This window comes from Podarcis muralis, chromosome 16 (genome assembly GCF_964188315.1).
Source record: "Podarcis muralis chromosome 16, rPodMur119.hap1.1, whole genome shotgun sequence".
Classification (NCBI taxonomy): Eukaryota; Metazoa; Chordata; class Lepidosauria; order Squamata; family Lacertidae; genus Podarcis; species Podarcis muralis.
Genome location: NC_135670.1, coordinates 15,046,488 through 15,065,791, shown reverse-complemented (window position 1 = coordinate 15,065,791; position 19,304 = coordinate 15,046,488). Strand labels below are relative to the sequence as shown.

The 19,304-nt window shown below is 47.2% G+C and overlaps 1 protein-coding gene across 34 annotated transcripts in view; it reads right to left on the bottom strand.

The window, feature by feature from the left end:
- The window catches only part of NRXN2 (neurexin 2), a 346,059-nt gene that overhangs the window by 319,847 nt on the left and 6,908 nt on the right, over nucleotides 1–19,304 (bottom strand). The window contains exon 1 of one of the 34 annotated variants that reach the window (XM_077920412.1): nucleotides 6,142–6,415. The exons of the other annotated variants lie outside the window; for them this stretch is intronic. The gene's annotated coding sequence lies outside the window, so the exon portion shown is untranslated. Of the gene's footprint in view, nucleotides 1–6,141; nucleotides 6,416–19,304 lie in introns of those variants that run through there. 34 annotated transcript variants of the gene reach the window in all.

Below are 19,304 nucleotides of genomic sequence, written 5' to 3'. Positions count from 1 at the left end.
CCAGGCTTGTCTACTCTGTCTGGCAGTTGCTCTCCTTCACCCGACAGAGAAGGCTCTTCCCCATCATCTGATCTCTAAACTGTAGACACCAGGAACTGAAGCCAATATTGTTTGCAAACAAAGCAGGCCCTCTACTAACTAAGCCAGCTGTGGAGAACCTTTGACCTTCTGGATGTGGCTGAACTACAACTTCTGCCATGAGCCCTGGCCATTGGCCACATTGCCGGGGTGCTGGGAGTTGTAGTTCCTCACGCCTGGAACTTCCTCCCTCCGTGCTCTTTCAGTGCTTGCATTGAGGAGGGCATTTTAAACTTTGCTCTTTCTCCTTAGGATCATAGACTTCCTTCTTTAGCCAGTCCTTTGAACATTAATGGCATTCGCTCTCTGCACCACCGTAGAAGCAGAGGCTCCACAGCACCATCCCTTCAGGGAAAGGGGAGCTGCACCCAGAAGGAATCAGGTGACCCAGGGAACCAATAAGGGCACTCCTGGCCTTATACAGTGGTACCTCAGGTTAAGTACTTAATTCGTTCCGGAGGTCTGTACTTAACCTGAAATGGTTCTTAACCTGAAGCACCACTTTAGCTAATGGGGCCTCCTGCTGCTGCCACACCGCCAGAGCATGATTTCTGTTCTCATCCTGAAGCTAAGTTCTTAACCCGAGGTAATATTTCTGGGTTAGCAGCGTCTGTAACCTGAAGCGTATGTAACCCGAGGTACCACTGTATAAGATACACACACTCTCTCTCTCAGGGCTCAGTTCCCTAGCCTGAGCTGCTCTTCTATGAGCAAATATCCTGTCTCGCCCAGCTCCTTTTGGCCTTTGGTTTGCTCCATGGACGTCTCCAGGCCCACGGCTTCCCCACAACTTTCTACCCTTGCCTCCTCTCTCGTAAGGGGAAGCAGCTCATTGAGAATCCGGGCACTGCTACTGCCCTGCACGGCTGCAATTGTGCCTCACTTGGCACTTTTGTCAGCCTCAAATTTATCTGCCATGTTACTGCTCAGCCGTTTCATTTGCTTGCTGAAACCCCCCCCTTCTTTTGGGAGGGTGGGGGCTGGCTCTTTGGCAGACTTTGCTACCTTGGATGGCTTTGCATCCTCGGCACATTTTGTACCCTCAGGCTGCATTCGTACGGAGCATTCTTATTTTTTTTAAGCAAGGAAATGTGGCAATTTTTTGCCATTAACTGTTTTGCTTCCATCTTCTCTGCATGTGTGTGTGTGTGTGTGTGTGTGTGTGTGTGTGGTTAATATAACAAGCTTGGCCAACCTGGTGTCCTCTACATGTGGTGGACCGCAATTCACATCTGCCCTTGCAGGCAGCATGTCCGTACAATGCTGGGTCTGGTGGAGAGAGCACCGCCATGTCAGATTAAGGAAACTTTTAAAAGTGACAAAAAGTTAGGATTCCAGGTGGAGAAATCGAAGTTGGAAACAGAACTGTTAGAACCTAAGACTAAGGTACTTTCAAGAATGTATAACTTGCTGTTGAAATGGAACACACAAGACGAAATGGTTAAGTCGGCTATGATAAAATGGGCACAGGATATTGGGCATAACATTATGTTTGAGGACTGGGAAAGGTTGTGGACCACTGGGTTGAACTTTACTGCATGTAACGCTTTGAAAGAAAATGTAATGAAAATGATATACAGATGGTACATGACCCCAGTTAAACTTGCCAAAATATACCATTCGTCTGATAACAAATGTTGGAAATGTAAAGAAAATGAAGGAACATTCTTCCACCTCTGGTGGACTTGCCCCAGAGTGAAGGCCTTCTGGGAAATGATATATAATGAGCTGAAAAAGGTATTTAAGTATACCTTTACCAAGAAACCAGAGGCCTTTCTTCTGGGCATTGTCGACCAGAAGGTGCTAAAGAAAGATAGAACATTTTTCATGTATGCAACAACAGCAGCAAGGATACTACTCGCTAAGAATTGGAAAACTCAAGATCTACCCACACTGGAAGAATGGCAGATGCAACTGATGGACTATATGCAACTGGCGGAGATGACTGGCAGAATCCGAGATCTGGGAGAAGAAAGGATTGAAGAAGATTGGAAGAAATTTAAGACTTATTTACAGAAATATTGTGATTTAGTGGAATGTTAAGAAGGATGCTTGGTTATAAATAATTGGCCATCACTAAAATAGATCAGGAATTGATGATAAGAGAGATTAAGAGAAACAAATTTGCAGGAGAATTATTTTATTGTATTTAAGTAAGTGGTTATAGACTTGGAAATAAGATGATAATTTGCTTGACAAAAATTTAATAATGATGTAAGTGGGAGCGGGAGACGTGAGGAAGTTCAAGGATATTATGAAATTTTGTTAAAACAAAGTAATAATGTTTATTATTATTGTATTCTTTTTTCTAAAAACTCTAATAAATATTTATATATATATATAAAAAAAGAGAGCACCGCCATGTTGGCTGCAAGGGCTGATGGGAGTTGCATCCCATAACATCTGGAGGGCACCAGGTGGAGGGAAGGAAGGGGGTGTGGCTGCCTGCGTGTGCATTGGGGGGCACATGCACAGTTCAGTACTGGATCTCACCTGCAGGTGTTTGCACCTGTTGTTGCAAGCAGCAAAAGTGTTTGGCTCACATTGGGAAAAGGTTCTTGTTTTCTTTCTCAAGGATCCCCTGCCTCTCCCATTTTGCACACTGCTGCCCCTGCTGCTTCCTGGGTTCCTCTTTGCTTTGCCTCCGGGCCTTCCCAGAAGCCTTTGCAACAGAGGAGGACAAAGGACACGGCTTTCCAGAAGGGTATTTTCTGGGCAACTCTCTGTCCCGGAAGATGGAAGGAGGCGCATCTCAAACTCAGAACCACCCTCACTATCCCAGGGGAGGGAGAGGCAGTGCAAAGCTCCCAGCACTAGTTCAGCACCCAAGCAAATCTAGCCTCAGTTCTGGCAGTGAACCAGTGGCACCTTGGCCTGAGACCAGGGTAGTTTTGTGCTGGCCCCCAAATCTCCTGCCAGATCTTGTGGCCTTGAAATCCCCCCTCTCCATTGCAGGCTTGTTTCAAGTGCAGAGGCTGCAGTGGAGGCTGGCTCCATTTGGACTGAAGACTCCACCTGATCTCCGCCTGCCCTAACCTGCCTGGCTCTGCCTGGCCTTGGCGCTGGCTCCATGGGCTGTTTGGGTTTCCTGCCTTCTGCCCTAGCAGTCCCAATGGGCCCCAGCTGCCCTGGAGGGGCTGGTCTGGGCAGGATTGCCAAGCATGTAAAATCCCCAGTGCTTTCCCCTGGCAGGATGCTAGGCAATTCTAGGCTGCATCAACAAAAGTCTAGTGTCTAGATGAAAGGAAGTCATAGCAACACACTATTCTGCCTCGGTGAGACCCCACCTGGAGTCCTGTGTCCAGTTCCGGACACCACAGTTTAAGAAGGATATTGGCAAGCTGGAAGGTATGCAGAGGAGGGAGACCAAGATGATAAAAGGTCTGGAAACCAAGCCTTACCAAGAACAGTTAAGGGAGTTGGGTATGTTTAACCTAGAGCAGACTGAGAGGTGACACAAAAGCCATCTTAAAATACGTGAAGGGCTGTCACATGAAAGATGGAGCTTGTTTTGTGCTGCCCCAGAGGGGAGGACCCAAACCAATGGATTCAAATTTCAAGAAAGGAGATTCTGACTAAACATAAGGAAGAACTTCCTGGTGGTAAGAGCTGCTCAGTTGTGAAAAAGACTCTCTCAGGAGGTGGCAGACTCTCCTTTGTTGCGGGTTATCAAGCACAGCTTGGACGGCCACCAGTCAGGGACTCTTTTGTTGAGATTCCTGCACTGCAAGGGGTTGGACTAGATGACCCTTGAGGGTCCCTGTCCAACTCTACAGTTCTATGATTCTAGGACTGTGAGGTGTGATTCAAGCACAGGGCCTGTGTGCCACTCACTTGCCTTCAGTTGCTCAGAGGAAACTACAACTAATCCAGAACGCGGCAGCTAGACTGCTGACAGGGAGCGGCCGCCGAGACCACATAACACCGGTCTTGAAAGATCTACATTGGCTCCCAGTACGTTTCCGAGCACAATTCAAAGTGTTGGTGCTGACCTTTAAAGCCCTAAATAGCCTCAGTCCAGTATACCTGAAGGAGTGTTTCCACCCCCATCGTTCTGCCCGGACACTGAGGTCCAGCACCAAGGGTCTTCTGGCGGTTCACTCGCTGCGAGAAGCCAAGTTACAGGGAACTAGGCAGAGGGCCTTCTTGGTAGTGGCACCCGCCCTGTGGAACGCCCTCCCACCAGATGTCAAAGAGAAAAACAACTACCAGACTTTTAGAAGACATCTGAAGGCAGCCCTGTTTAGGGAAGCTTTTAATGTTTAACAGACCACTGTATTTTAATACTTTGTTGGAAGCCGCCGAGGATGGCTGGGGAGACCCAGAAAGATGGGTGGGGTATAAATAATAAATTTATTATTATTATTATTATTATTATTATTATTATTATTATTATTAGCGCATGGCTGTTTTATTTACCTTTGTCCCATAGGCCCATTACCACCACCACCGCACAGTCTTCTGAGTGCCTAGTAATGCTGCTGCAATAAGCCAAACGATAGAAGGGAACATGCAAGGTGTGTAGGGGGAGGATGATGTCCTCACTTCCCCAGTGACTTAATGCCAATGTGCCCTCCTTTGAGGAGGCAGGAAGGCTGCAACCCTTCAGTCCTGCCTGTAGGGGCATGGGGTGGGATAGTGCTTTTCTGTCAAGTGGCCCACATGTCAGGCCCAAAGCAGGGGGCCATAGAGCCCCCCTGCCGTGTGCAGAACTGTGCAGAACAGAACAATTCTAATAACCCACTGAAGCATTAATGAATATTTAAGGGAAGTGCTTCTGAATTGCCTTCGCAAGGGGCCACAAGGCAATCGAAAGGCATCACAAACAGCAACGCCAATTTAGAAAACTCCAAGGAAAACAGAAGAAAACCAGAGAGGAGGATTTTAAAAACTGTCAAAAGCCAAATTGCCATTGTGAAGGCAGTTCCCTGCTCACTTGTGCAGCTTCTTCAAATAAAACATTTGAGACACACACACACACACACACACACACACACAGTGCATTTTTCTAAAAAAAATAAATAAATTTAGTACTCTATTTTTCCTACTCATATTGAAATACTGCCCCTCAATGAGGCCAAACTTAGATTCACAAAATGTTTAGGGGTGTGCATACCCCTGCATCCCCCCCAGAAAAAAAGCACTGTGCATACATATGTTATTATATTGTTATGCCACTTCAAAGAGCTTGGGGCTCACCCCCTTTTGTCTTCACAACACCCCTGTCAGGTAAGCTAGGAGGATTGGTAGCTCAGGCTCATGTCACCCGGGCTCTCCAGCCCTAGTCTGACACCCTCATCTTGATGCCTGGGGCACCTTTGGCCAGGGATGACAGGCCTCTTGGGCCAGGAGCCTCTGTGGAGCACACACACACACACACACACACACACACACACCCCGCCCCGCCACAATCAGTTCTCCAGGCCTGCCCTAGCCTGCTGCCTGCCCTGTCACACAAGCTCTGTGTTTTATCCGCTCACTTCCTATCATCATAAATGGGGCAGAGGAGAATCCACGCCGGCTGGCTGGCCAGGGAGGTGGGGTTGCGGGGCGGCGGCGGGGGGGGGGGCAAAGATTCTGCTGGGCTTCTCTGCAATTTGCGTACGGATCCCGCCCAACCTCGGTGACCAAACTGCTGTTTCATTTTATCAATTTGCTCCCGACGCTGCTCCTCCTGACATTATTTGAGACAGCTCTGCAGATTTATCAGCTGAAATTAATGGCTCGGGGGTGCGGGAGGGGGGCGAGGATGTGCGCGGTTGAAACTTCTCCTGCATGCTGTGCCCTTGAAGAAGCCATTGGACTCTTTTGCAGGTCAACGCACCCCCAAGGTTAGAAGAAGAAGAGGACGAAGACCCCAAGGGCAGAATCCACCCCCCCCGCCTAAAAAAAAACAACAGCCCCCACAGACACCCTCTATGGGGATCAAAACCCTGTAGGAATCAAATTCTCTGCTCACAGATTCAAATTCATGCCGACCTCTGCTGTCGAAATGGACATTTAGGCTGCAGTCAATGGCATGTCTCCCTGGAAGCAAGCCTCATTAAAGGCAGTGGGACTTACTCGTGAGCAAACATATACAGGATCCTTGCAGGGATGGCTTCTGTAAATCCGGGACTGTCCCTGGAAAATAGGGACCACTTGGAGGGTGTCTTGGAGGGGGGTATATTTTTGCACCTTGCTAGGATGCCCAGATGTTCCTTGCCTGAATCCCAGATGATGTTCCACGGAAGGAGGAAGAGGCAGATCAAAACGAAGTGGATTGGTTCGGATTCAACAGCCTTCCAGGCCAAAGGAAAGGGAGGAGGCTGGCCCTTCCTCCTCCATCGGGATGAAGCGATGTCCTTTGCCCTGGCTCTGGTGTGGGCCATTAAGGAGCCATCAAAAGCCAATGTGAAAAAGGGAGTTTAGAAATATCTCACCACCACCACCCAAAAAAAGGGAAGGGGGGTGGAGGTCATTCAAGCGCCTAATGGCCCAGCAATCTGGAGACCCCCTGGGTGGAGAAGCACAAAGCAGAAAGCTTTGCTATAATCTTTCCCGGAGCAAGTAAGTGCCTGAGGAAGCCTTTGAGTGCCTGAAAAGGCAGGGAGAGATTTGTGAAAGCTCTAAAGTTTGGAAGCTGCCGCCGCCGCCGCCTTCACAAGCCAGAGAGGCTCCGCTTTTGTTGCTGTGCTGGAGACACGACTGTCGTGATAACAAGGAGGAGAGCAAGGAAGAGAAGAAGCAGCAGCAGCAGCCGCCCACATCTCTCTGCCGTCTCTCTGCCTCTGCAATATATATTCTTGCTCCCTGTGCCCACCACTCCTGGATTTCTAAAGCTTTGTTTACTCCAGTGCGCGTTTGGAGTTGGCTTGAAAGGCTGGGGCTCTCCCTAAGGAACAGGAAATCAGAAGCCTTGCAGCTCCTTTCGAAACCAGGAAGCGTTTCTGGGGTTCAGGCCTGACTGCAAAGCACCCTCCTCTGGGACCCGGAAGCTGCTAGAAACCCTGATCCGGCTTCAGTCTGATACCCAGTGCTACGGAAATTACGGGGGGCAGCACATCTTTAAAGTTGTTAAATGTTACAAATATTATGCCTGAATGTATCCTTTCGACTTGACTGCTCAGGGAAGTTACCTAGCTTTAAAAATAATATAAAATCAACTCCTTTGCCAGTTTCCTCCATTCCAAAGCTATTTTGCCCTTGAGAAAAGGACTCCAGGAAGTGTCCAGAGGTGACAATTGCTGAGCTGGTTGTTGGCCAAGGAAAGCCTAATCCCGTCACCAGACTTGCCAAGGGGCCCAGACATGCAAAGGAAGTTCTATTGTACTTTGGGTGGTGGGACTTCAGAGGTGTTTGTCTGTGCTAATCTTATACCTGGGTCTTGAGCCCTGACATGTCTGCTTTTATGTTAATCTTGAACCAAGAACTTGTCTGGACATGTTAGTCAAGGTTGAACTAGTGTAACCCCTGTCTACCCCTCCCCTTTTGTGACATGTCGGTGATGTAAAGATGATGTATCAATGATGCTGTGGGAACTGTATCCTGGGATGTGGTGGGAAGTCTTAAAAGTTCTTGTCACTCCATTCTCAGGGTTCAAACTTTCTTCTTTGAACCTGTTGCACAATAAACTTTGGTCTACAGCTATTTGCTCCGGTTGGTGGCTGGACTCCTTCCTTTATTCCGCAGGGACCCGCGGGCGAGCTGGGTGAATGAGCAGCCTCGCACCTAGATTTTTCCGTAACACCAGACAGAGAGAGTGCGAGTGTAGATGGCAAGGGGGAAACGCTCAGCACTTTCTCAGGGACACTGTTATTTGCCTGCATAGCCCGGGACCATTTTTACGTACTGTGGCACTAACAAAAATGGCACATTTTTCTTGTAAACCGCTTTGCAGGTTGGTTGGTTTCTTGTTTTACAATCGAGCAGGCAGCGGCGTGCACGAGCCTGCAGGCGCCCGAGCCATCGCATCACTTCCAGGAGAGATGCATGCTTTTGGCTCCGGCACACTGCAGGCCCTGCAGTAAGTGCTGCCCCCAACAGTGTGGCACCTAGTGTGTCCCCGCCCCCCCTTAGCTACGCCTCTGCAAGCAGGATATAAATTACATGAAATGAATACGAAATAAATAAATACAGCGTGCATACCCTCCAACATTTCTCTGATGAAAATAGGGATGTCCTATTCCACAACAACAATAAAAAAAATTATTACTTATACCCAACCCATCCAGCTGGGTTGTCCCAGCCACTCTGGGTAGCTTCCAACATACATAAGAAACATATGAAAACTATACAGAGCTGCCTTTAGAAGTCTTCCAAAGGTTGTAAGGTTGCTTATCTCCTTGGCTCAGGAGGTCACATAATTCCATACCTTCCAATATTCCGCTGGTGAAAACCGGAATGTCCTAAGGAGCAGTGGCGTAGCGTGGGGGGTGCAGGGGGGCCCGGCCGCACCGGGCGCAACATCTGGGGTTAGGGCAAATCCACAGGTTAGGGGGCGCAAATCCACAGGTTAGGGGGGGCAAATCTACGGGTTAGGGGGCGCAAATTACTTGCCTTGCCCCGGGTGCTGACAACCCACGCTACGCCACTGCTAAGGAGAAGCAGGACATTTCAGCATCAAATCAGAAACTGGGACAGCTGTGAATCCAGGACTATCCCTGCAAAATAGGGACACTTGGGAGGGTCTGCAGTGGCTGCAATCAAAACAAAATGAGGCACCATGGTTCCTCATTGCTTCTCTTGCCAAGATCAAATTCGATGTCAATGTGTGTGGCTTTGGATCAACTGCATCCCTTCTTATTAAAAGCAAAAAAAGGCAGAAAAGTTACTAGTCCACATGACAGCAAACAAGGACTAAAAAAACATGAAGGCTAGTGTCCACTTCTGCAAATTATCCTGTCCTGAAAAGACCCCTCTGCAGAAAATGGGGAGGCTTGCCTAATGATAATTGGATTGATCAAAGCACCATGGAGTTTTACTCAAGATAGCCAAAGTTGTTTAATAAAGGGGGAGGGGAGTCATTACTAAATGTCATTATAAAACAAGCAGCACCCAGTATGAACAACAGTAATAAAACATAAAGCAGACTCAAACTTTCAGGCGCACCAGGAATTTAGATATGCAGAGCTCAGGTGAAATTCGAAGAACATCACATAAATTCCACTCAAGGCACTTTTCAAAGGTGGGGGTGGCAGCTTTGGAGCAATATTTGAGGAAGATAATCCTATCAGGACCAGGAGACTCTCCTCCAAGACAATCCTGCTGTGCCCATTCCCCTCACCTCCCTCTCTCTCCTGCTGGGTTGAGGGTGCTGATGCCTGAAACATGCGCTTAGAGGGACAACCAAAGCAAAGGTGCATCGCACAACCAAAGGGGCACCCTCAGGATCTTTTGCAATTGGGACGGCAGCCCAGACATATTTTAAATAAAGTAAATCAATCAATCAATCAATCAATCAATCAATCAATCTATGACAAGCTTGGGAGTCTTCGGTGAGGTATTGATCAAAACCTTTTTGAAAGTCTGAGTACACAATGTCAACCAGATCCCCTCTTTCTATAGGCTTGTTTACACTCTCAAAAAACTCTACTTGCTCTTGCAGAAGCCATGCTGGTTCTGCTTCAGCAAGGCTTGTTCTTCTACATGCTTGGTTATCTTAACTATGAGAACCCTTCCTGTCAATTTCTCATCAAGCTAATCTCCCCTGGATCCCTTTTTAAAAATTAGTACTATACTGGCTACTTTCCAGTCCTCGAGCACAGACGCTGACCTTAGGGACATTTTTGTTAGAAGATCAGCAAAGAGATCTGTCCTATCCCTTCTGCTGTGGTGCAAAGAGCCCAACCAACTTCTCTGCCATCTCTTCCTCCTCCTTTAGCACACCTTTGACTCCTTTGTCATCCAAAGGTCCAACTACCTCTCTAGCCAGTCTCCTGCTGCTACTACTAACAAATTTAAATAAAAAAGGTAAAGGACCCCTGACTGTTAGGTCCAGTTGCAAACGACTCTGGGTTGCGGAGCTCATCTCGCTTTACTGGCCGAGGGAGCCGGCATACAGTCATGTGGCCAGCATGACTAGGCCACTCAGCACACAAAAATGCCGTTTACCTTCCCACCGGAGCGGTACCTATTTATCTACTTGCACTTCATGCTTTCGAACTGCTGGGTTGGCAGGAGCAGGGACCGAGCAATGGGAGCAAGCCCTAGGCTCTGTGGTTTAACCCACAGCGCCACCCACACATTTAAATAGTTCTCCTCAAATTCTTTTTTAAAGTATCCAAGCCAAATTTGGCCAAGCCAAATACTTCAGAGGAAATAAAAGCCAAACATTGGGAGGTGGCTGGGGCAACCCAGTCAGATAAGCAGGGTACAAATAATAGAAGTGTTGTTGTTGTAATTCCACAAGAAGAACAGCCAGAAGGTCCACACCATACATTTAAAGTGACTCCCGCCCAAGTATCCTGTTGTTTTCCCATCCAATTCCCAGCACCCTTAACAAACTACAGTTCCCAGAATTCTTGGAGGGTGTCAGGCGCTTTGAATGTGTGTTAGGTGTTGATGTGGATGTGCAACTTCCGCTCGCTTCACACCTGTTCTCCACCAGCCTCAATTGCTCATCCACACCGGCTCATTCGCTACATTACTCTGCATTCCGCGCAAACTCAGCCACACTTCCAACCAGCTGATTGTCCCAGCCAGGCGCTGCTTGGCCGCAATTGGAGGGGTCTCTATGGGTGTCCAATAGGGACGCAGGTGGCGCTGTGGGTTAAACCACAGAGCCTAGGACTTGGCGATCAGAAGTTCGGCAGTTCGAATCCCCATGACGGAGTGAGCTCCCGTTGCTCGGTCCCTGCTCCTGCCAACCTAGCAGTTCAAAAGCATGTCAAAGTGCAAGTAGATAAGTAGGTACTGCTCTGGCGGGAAGGTAAACGGCGTTTCCGTGCCCTGTTCTGGTTCGCCAGAAGCGGCTTAGTCCTGCTGGCCACATGACCCGGAAGCTGTACGCCGGCTCCCTTGGCTGATAAAGCGAGATGAGCGCTGCAACCCCAGAGTCAGTCACGACTGGACCTAATGGTCAGGGGCCCCTTTACCTTTTACTATGGGTGTCCAGCTTTGCTCTCAAGCTCTTTGGAAGAGAAGTCCCACTTGCAGGCAAAGGCATCTCACCATCTTTGAATGCAAAGCTCCCGAGCTCTTTCATTGTGGAAGTCCTTTCAGAACACTTGGGGTTTTTACAAGGCTTTTTGGCCATCCAGCACAGTGGCTTTCAAAACTCCCCTGCCCCTGCCCAATGTCCACCGTGGGAGCCTCAGTGGACCACTTGATAAACTTTAAAATGTGCTGCCCCCCCCCCCATAGCACTATATGGATTATTGGTTTGGGGGTTGTGGGTGGGTTTTGTCTTTTCCCACTGCTTGAATTATGCTCTTTTATCTGCAGTCACCTGCTCTGGGACCTTCTGTTGAAAAGAGAGCCAGGAAGACAATAAATCACAATGGCGATAAGTGTACTGTCAAATGAGCATAATATTTTTTCCATACTGCATTAAATGAGAAGAAAAATAAAACAGCCTGCACGTCAAAGCCAGCACCGCATTGAGAAAATCACTTTCTTTAGTCCAGAGAAAAGGCCTTTTAGTGGGTAAGTTTTCAGAGGAGGAATTGTAGATTGTACCAAGGCTGTGTGATACAAAAGCCACAGGCTGAGGGCAGAACCTTCCCAACCTGTTTGATAATCCAACCCTGATGAAAACAGTCTCAGTTTCCATTGTTAGGAAAATAGATCAAACAAACACGAGGCCGAGCACGGATATTATCCAGTCTTCCACTGCCTTCCACCAGACCACATGAATGGAGCTCGGGGGCCACCGGTGGTCCATCATGCTTGGTGTTATAAGAATTTTAAGGTGTATATATATATATGGTATATATGGTCAAGGAAAATGGAAAAGCCTCCCCATTCTCTTTTTGTTAACAAATCCTGTCTTAAGTGTATGTCTGTGTATGAATAGGGTGAGTCTGTGACCTGGCTCAGGAACTAAGTATTTATCATTACAAAAGACTGGCCAGGCTCCCCAGGTAATCAAACCAAGTGACCATTAACAGGTGACCTGCCAGACAGGAGATAAACAATGCACTCAGATTTCTGTTGTAGACCACCTTTTCTATGATATAGGTATAATGTATCTGGGGTGTGGTCTTGGGCTACACCCCTTCTGAGATGTATGTATGATGTTTCTGGGGGTGGTCTTGGACTCCAGGGAGGGCTCTATACGGGCTCTTGGATTCCCCATAAGGGAAGAAGGGCAGATTTTGTTTACAACATTGGTCATAAGAGCAGAAAGAGACTTCTGGATCAGGCCAAAGGGGGCCCATCGAGGCCAGCATCCGATTCTCACAGTAGCCAACTGGATGCTCCAATGGGAAACTCGCATGCAGGATCCAAGCACAAGGGCATTCTCCCCTCCTGTGGCCTCCAGCAACTGGAATTCAGAAGCTGCCTCCAACTGTTTGAAAAATGTCTCTAGTCCACTCTGACTGAGAGCAGCTAGCCAGTGTCCTTCCTAATGGAAGATGACAGGGATCTTCTGCATGCACTCCATGCGCAAGAAGAGCATAGCTGCACTAGCTCTGTACTTAGGAGGCAGACCATAGCTCAGTGATAGAGCATCATACTCTCCAACATTTCTCTGATGCATATAAAGGTAAAGGGACCCCGACCATTAGGTCCAGTCGTGGCCGACTCTGGGGTCGCGGCGCTCATCTCGCTTTACTGGCCGAGGGAGCGGCGTACAGCTTCTGGGTCATGTGGCCAGCATGACTAAGCCGCTTCTGGTGAACCAGAGCAGCGCACGGAAACGCCGTTTACCTTCCCGCCGGAGCGGTACCTATTTATCTACTTGCACTTTGCTGTGCTTTCGAGCTGCTAGGTTGGCAGGAGCAGGGACTGAGCAATGGGAGCTCACCCTGTTGTGGGGATTCGAACCACTGACATTCTGATCGGCAAGTCCTAGGCTCTGTGGATAATAAAACAGTAAGCATTTAAAAACTTCCCTATAAAGGGCTACCTTCAGGTGTCTTCTAAGGGTTGTAGAGTTACTTATCTCCTTGCCTCAGGGGTTGCAAAACTCCACAGCCTCCAATATTTATCCAATGAAAATTCTAAGGAAAAGCAGGACGTTCTGGGATCAAATCAGAAACCAGGATGGTGTCTGTAAATCTGGGACTGTCCCTGGCACACTTGGAGAACCTGGAGCATCAACTCTGCATGCAGAAGGGTCAGTTCTTGGCACCTTCTCCAGGTAGGGCTGGGAGAGACCTCCCCACCTGAGACCCCCAGTCAGTGCAGACAATACTGAGGTCGATGGACCAAGGATTTGACAGCTTCCTATGCGCTGAGATCTGCCTCAGTCTGCTGCCCTGAAATGACATTCAAAATCTGCCCCTGAGGCTGCCACTCGACTTAATCAGGCAGCTGGCGGATTGGGGAGTTGTCTCAATCGAGAGCCTCTTCTTTTACAGTAAGAACTGGCCCCCACCAGTCTGTGCACACAGCAGCCAGTGCCGACAAAACCCAGATCCCTGTCTGTTCCCACACCCCACACACTGTAGAGAAGGACAGCAGAGCCTCTGCTCCTGGCAGGACTACAAGGTGGGTCAAAATTCAACAGGTATGGCCTTTTCAAGTAGGAAAACTCCATGGGGGTGGGAAGAAATGCCTCTTTGAATTTCTGCCTGTTAACATATATCATCTTAGAATCATAGAATTGTAGAGTTGGATGAGGCCACATAGTGTCATCTAGTCCAACCCCCTGCAATGCAGGAATCTTTTGCCCAACAGGAGACTCAAACCCACAATCCTGAGACTTAAGAGTCTCGCGTTCTACCGACTGATGATTTATTTCTCCAATTTGTAGACCACCCTTCACCCCATCAGTGTGATCCCAAGATATTATTGTTTCCAACAATAAGCACATATACAAAATTAATACATCAAATGTAACAGTTATTAATAACAGCCCAATTAATAAAAAAAAGCAATAGAATAACAGCATGAAATCAATAAAGCTGAAGTGGTTGCACATTTCCCCTTTTCAAACGCCTACTCATTGGAATTTGAGTGAGCCACAGAGTTTGAGCCCCACCGGCTCCTGTTTTTCAAAAAAGGAAGCCCTGATTTTGTTGGCTACATTGGCATCAGAGTAAAGCAAGCCAGGGATACGTACTTGGAACAACCTAGCAAGGGAGCTCCGCACCCAACCCTGCTCCATGTGCCAGAGGGGAGCCCCAGCTGAGGCAGCATCTCAGCCCCACTGATGGACACAGCAAGTGAGTTCAGCAGCCGAGTGAGTTCAGCAGCAGGGCCAGGAAGCCAGGACAGACTGCTCTTCCCTTCCCCTCTTTGATCTAACACGTAGGTAAACTAATTTGATGAATTACAGATAATAGATATGCAGGTAGATCGCCAACAGAGGTGGGGAGGGTTTCCAGTGTATTGCACAGAACACGTACAGCTATCTGCCTGCTGGACAGAATTTGTGGCTGGCTGGGTGTGCCCCAAGTTGCAATGAGCTATTGGCCCTTGGGGGATGTGTGTGTTTTTTGGGGGCCAAGGTGGCTGGCCTGGAGCAGCTGGGAGACAAGAGGTTGATGATGGGGACATGATCTATGTTTTCTGCTTCCCAGACGAGAGTGTGCTTGGTCAGGCTGCGGAAGAGGGAACTGCTCCCTTAGAAGGAATACAGTCCTTGGAGAATGAGCAGTTATCCTCCAGGTCACAGGGAAAATCTGGTGGTGGGTGATTCAATCATAGGGAAATAGATAAGACGGGTGTGTTATGGCCACAAGGTGCCTTGCTTGCTTGGTGCAAAAGTTACAGGTGTTGCCTGTCACCTAAGTAACCTGGAAGTTAGCGCTGGGGAGGAGTCAGTGGTTGTGGTGCATGTTGGCATCAGTGACAGGGGGAAATGTAGTTGCAAGGTTCTGGAAGCCAAAGTTAGGTAGGATGCTGAAAGCCAGGACCTCCTAGATGATTTTCTCTGAAATGCTGCCAGTTCCACATGCATGTCCAGGCAGGTAGATGCAGCTCTGTGGTCTCAATGCATGCATGAGGCCATGGTGTCAGGCAGAGGAGTTTGGATTTGTGAGGCACGAGGGAACATTCTGGGAAAAACTAGTCCTGTACAAAAGGGATGGGCTACACTTGAACTGGGATGGAACTAGACTGCTGGAGCTTAATATACAAAGGTGGCAGAGCAGCTTTCAAAACACGGGTAGGCAAACTAAGGCCTGGGGGCTGTATCCGGCCCATCACCTTCTCAATCTGGCCCGTGGATGGTCCAGGAATCAGTGTGTTTTCACATGAGTAGAATGTGTGCTTTTATTTAAAATGCATCTCTAGGATATTTGTGGGGCATAGGAATTCATTCATTATTATTTTTTCAAAATATAATCTGCCCCCCCAAGGTCTGAGGAACAGTGGACCGGCCCCCTGCTGAAAAAGTTTGCTGACCCTTGTTTTAAAATAATTGACAGGGGGAAGCCAACAGGAGATGAGGATGGTCCAGTTGGGAACAAATCTCCCCCGGTCCCTGCCTGGCTGGGAAAAAAATGATGAAAATTTAAGTGGTGAAATTTAAGCCTAGAGCTAGGCGTTGTGAGTGCAGGGGTTCAGAGTGGCAATTTAGAGAAGCCAAAACATTGCAGGCCAAAGCACAAGTGCCACTTGAAGAGAGAGATGGTAGCCAAGTGTTTATATGCTAAGGCTAGAGGCCTCCAGACCAAAGTGGGCGGAGTGCTTGAGGACAGCATCATTACAGTGGGCATGGTGGAAACCTGGTGGAATGGAGAGAACCAGTGGATCACAGCTATCTCTAGATATAAACTCTATATGAAGGACAGCGAGGACATGCCAGAGGTGGTATCACCCTGTACAAGAAAGCTGAGTCCAGCAAACTAGAAGTCCCGAAAGGGGCAGACTTCTCCACAGAATCAATACTGGGCCCCAAGAGTAATTTGGTACTGGGGTTGTTCTATTGTTCTCTGACCACAATGCCCAGTGTGATCTTGAGATGAAGAATGAAGGAAGCATCCAAGAGAGGAAATGTTGTAGTAGAGGGTGAATTCAATCACCCTCACATTGACTGGCTACCTAAGTGTCCCAATCATGACAAAGAGGTGAAATTTCATGATACCCCAAATGACTGTGCCCTAGAATGGCTAGTCATAGGGCAGAGGGGTAGCTGGGGGGTATGGCCCTGGAATTAAATTTAAGTGGCACCCAGAATCTGGTGTGAGATGCAAGTGATTGGGAACAGTGGCCACAGTGCCTAGAAAATGCAAAACATTCACATTTGACTTCAAAAGAGGAAGCTTCTCAAAAATGAAAGGATTGGTTAAAACAATGTTGAAGGGCAAATTCTGGAGGATCAAATGTTTCCACAACGCTTTGGGGGTTGTTCAAAACCACAATAACAGAAGCTCAGCTAGAATGTATAATGCATATCAAGGAAGGTACTGCCAAGGCCAAGAGGGTGTCAGAGGAGCAGAGTCAAAGAAGCTATTAGAGGCAAGAAGGCTCCTTCAGAAAATGGAAGTCTTGTTCAAATGAGGACAACGAAAAGGAACATGAACTTTGGCAAAGAAATGCAAGCAGACAATAAGGGTTGCTTACATCATGAATTTGATGAAAATATTGCTCAAAGCAGAAAGACAAGCAACGGCAAAAGATTAGCAGCAAGAGACTAGTTAGAGAGTCTTTGGACCTTTGGATGACAAGAGAGAACATGGAGTGCTAAAGGAAGACGAGGAGATTACACCTAGAAGCTGAATGAATGCTTTGCATCTGTCTTCCCTGTGGAAGATATAGGGCAAATTTCTGTGCCAGAGCTAACTTCCTAGGGAAGGAAGTTTGAGGGACTGGGGCAAATAATGGTGATGAGAGATGAAACTCTAGGCCTCATTGACAAATTAAAAACTGACAGATTAATCAAGTCTGGATGGCATCAACCTGAGAGTTCTTAACAAACTCAAATGTGGCACTGTTGATTTTTTCAGAAACATATGTAAGTTGTCCCTAGGATCAGCCTCTGTATCTGAGGACTGGAAGGTAGCCAATATAATAACATAAAAAAAAAAAGCCCCAGGAAGGATCCTGGAAATTACAGACTGGTAAGCTTAATGTCTGTTTTGGGGAAATTGATGCAAAGTACTGTTAAAGCTAGAATTACCTAGGTATAAAGAACACGTTTGGTGCAGTATGGCTTCTGCAAGTCTCCCTAACCTAATAAGGGTTCTTTGAGAGTGTTAAAACGTATATAGAGATGATCCAGTTGACATTGTGTACTCAGACTTTCCAAATGCTTTTCACAAAGTACCCCATGAAAGACTCTTGAATAAGAGGTGATGTTGTCTTTATAGAGCAGGAACTGGAAAAGTAACAGGAAGCAGAGAGTAGGAAAATTGGACAGTTCTCCCAAGGGAGGGCTGTAGAAAATGGAGTCCCCCAAATATTAGTATTTGGACCCGTGCTTTTTCACTTGTTCATGAACAACCTAGAGTTAGTGGGGAGTAGTGAGGGAACCAAATCCACTAATGATACCAGGATGGTTGAAACAAAACAAAAAAAGAGGTTCTGAGGAGCTCCAAAATTCTGCTCATTCTCTTCAGACTGCGTGGATGGGTAGTGAGATGGCAAATGCAATTCAATGCAAGCAATTGTAAAGTGATGCACAGTGGAGCAAAAACATTCCTAGCTTCCCATATGCGCTCATGGGGTCTGAGCTGGCAGTGACTGACCAGGAACAAGACCTTGGGGTCATAGTGGATAGCTGGATGGAGCTGTCAACCCAGTGTGCAGCAGCTGTGAAAAATGTGAATATCATCATGCTAGGGTTTAGGAAAAGGGATTGAAAATAAAGCTGCCAAGATCATGAGGTCATTATGCAGATCTATATGGTGCAACCACGTTTGGAATAAAGCATCCAGTTCTGGTTGCCTCACCTCAAAAAGGATATTGCAGAGCTGGGTATAGTTTAGTGAAAAGGTGACTAAGAGGGGACATAATAAGAGGGGCATAAAATTATTGATGGTGTGAAGAAAGTGGATAGAGAAACATTCTCTCTCTCTCTCTCTCTCTCTCTCTCTCTCTCTCTCTCTCTCTCATAATACTAGAACTTGGGAACATCTGATGAAATGGAACATTGAACAGACAAAGTACATTCTTCACACGGTGCATAGTTAAACTATGGAACTCCCTCCCACAAGAAGTTGTGAGGGCCACAAATTTAGATGGCTTTAAAAGAGGATTGGACAAATTTATGGAGGAAAAGGCTATTGGTGGCAACTTGCTATGATGACTATGTCCTACCTCCATTGGTGGAAGCAGTAGGCTCTTGTTATATGAATTCTAAGCTGTCATAAATGAAATGCACATGTGTAAGTGTGCAAGGTAAACAGACATATATATATATATATATATATATATATATATATATATATATGCATAAACCACATGTCTGAAATAGTAGAGAGCAATACAGCATCCATATTTAGCCCCTAGTCAAGCTCAGAGCCCCCCTAAAGTCACTATCAGCAAATTCTTGATAGGTCGCCCCTCTGCAAACCATTTGAGACGTGTACCGTATGTGTCAAATGGCCTAGCTGACCTGTCAAAAGAGCAGATATCTATGCAGGAATGAAAAAGGCCCTTGACAATGAATTCTGGAGTCTAGGTATTCACCATTTCAAAAGGATGCTTTAGACAAGCCAGGAGCAGCCATAATCAGGTGTTGTCAGGCATACAGATTGGCAGGCTCGTAAATAAATATGTTGGAGTAGCATGAACTCTGAGCATGATCTGATTCACATATGCAACCCATTTTGTGGGTTTGGGGGGGGTGTCTTTCCATTACAGAGGTGGCCACAATCTGAGGGTTTAAAAATTGTAACACACTTTTGTTCTCTGCTCCTCACCTCCTTTCAAGGGGAAGAAGGAGACTCTGTTGCAACAGAGGAATAAAGATCAAAAGCATCAGCTTGCCTTACTTCCTTGGAAATCTCTGTTTGCATCTCTGACTGATAGAGGACCTGAGAGACACAACATCTCTTAATGGGGAGTTGGGCTGTAAAAGCCAACCCCAATTTTCTTACACGCTCTGAATACCAGTTGCTTGGAAATGCACAAGGGGAGGGTGTAGCCGCTGTGCGGGTCCTGCTTCCAGGATTCCAACTGCGGCATCTGGT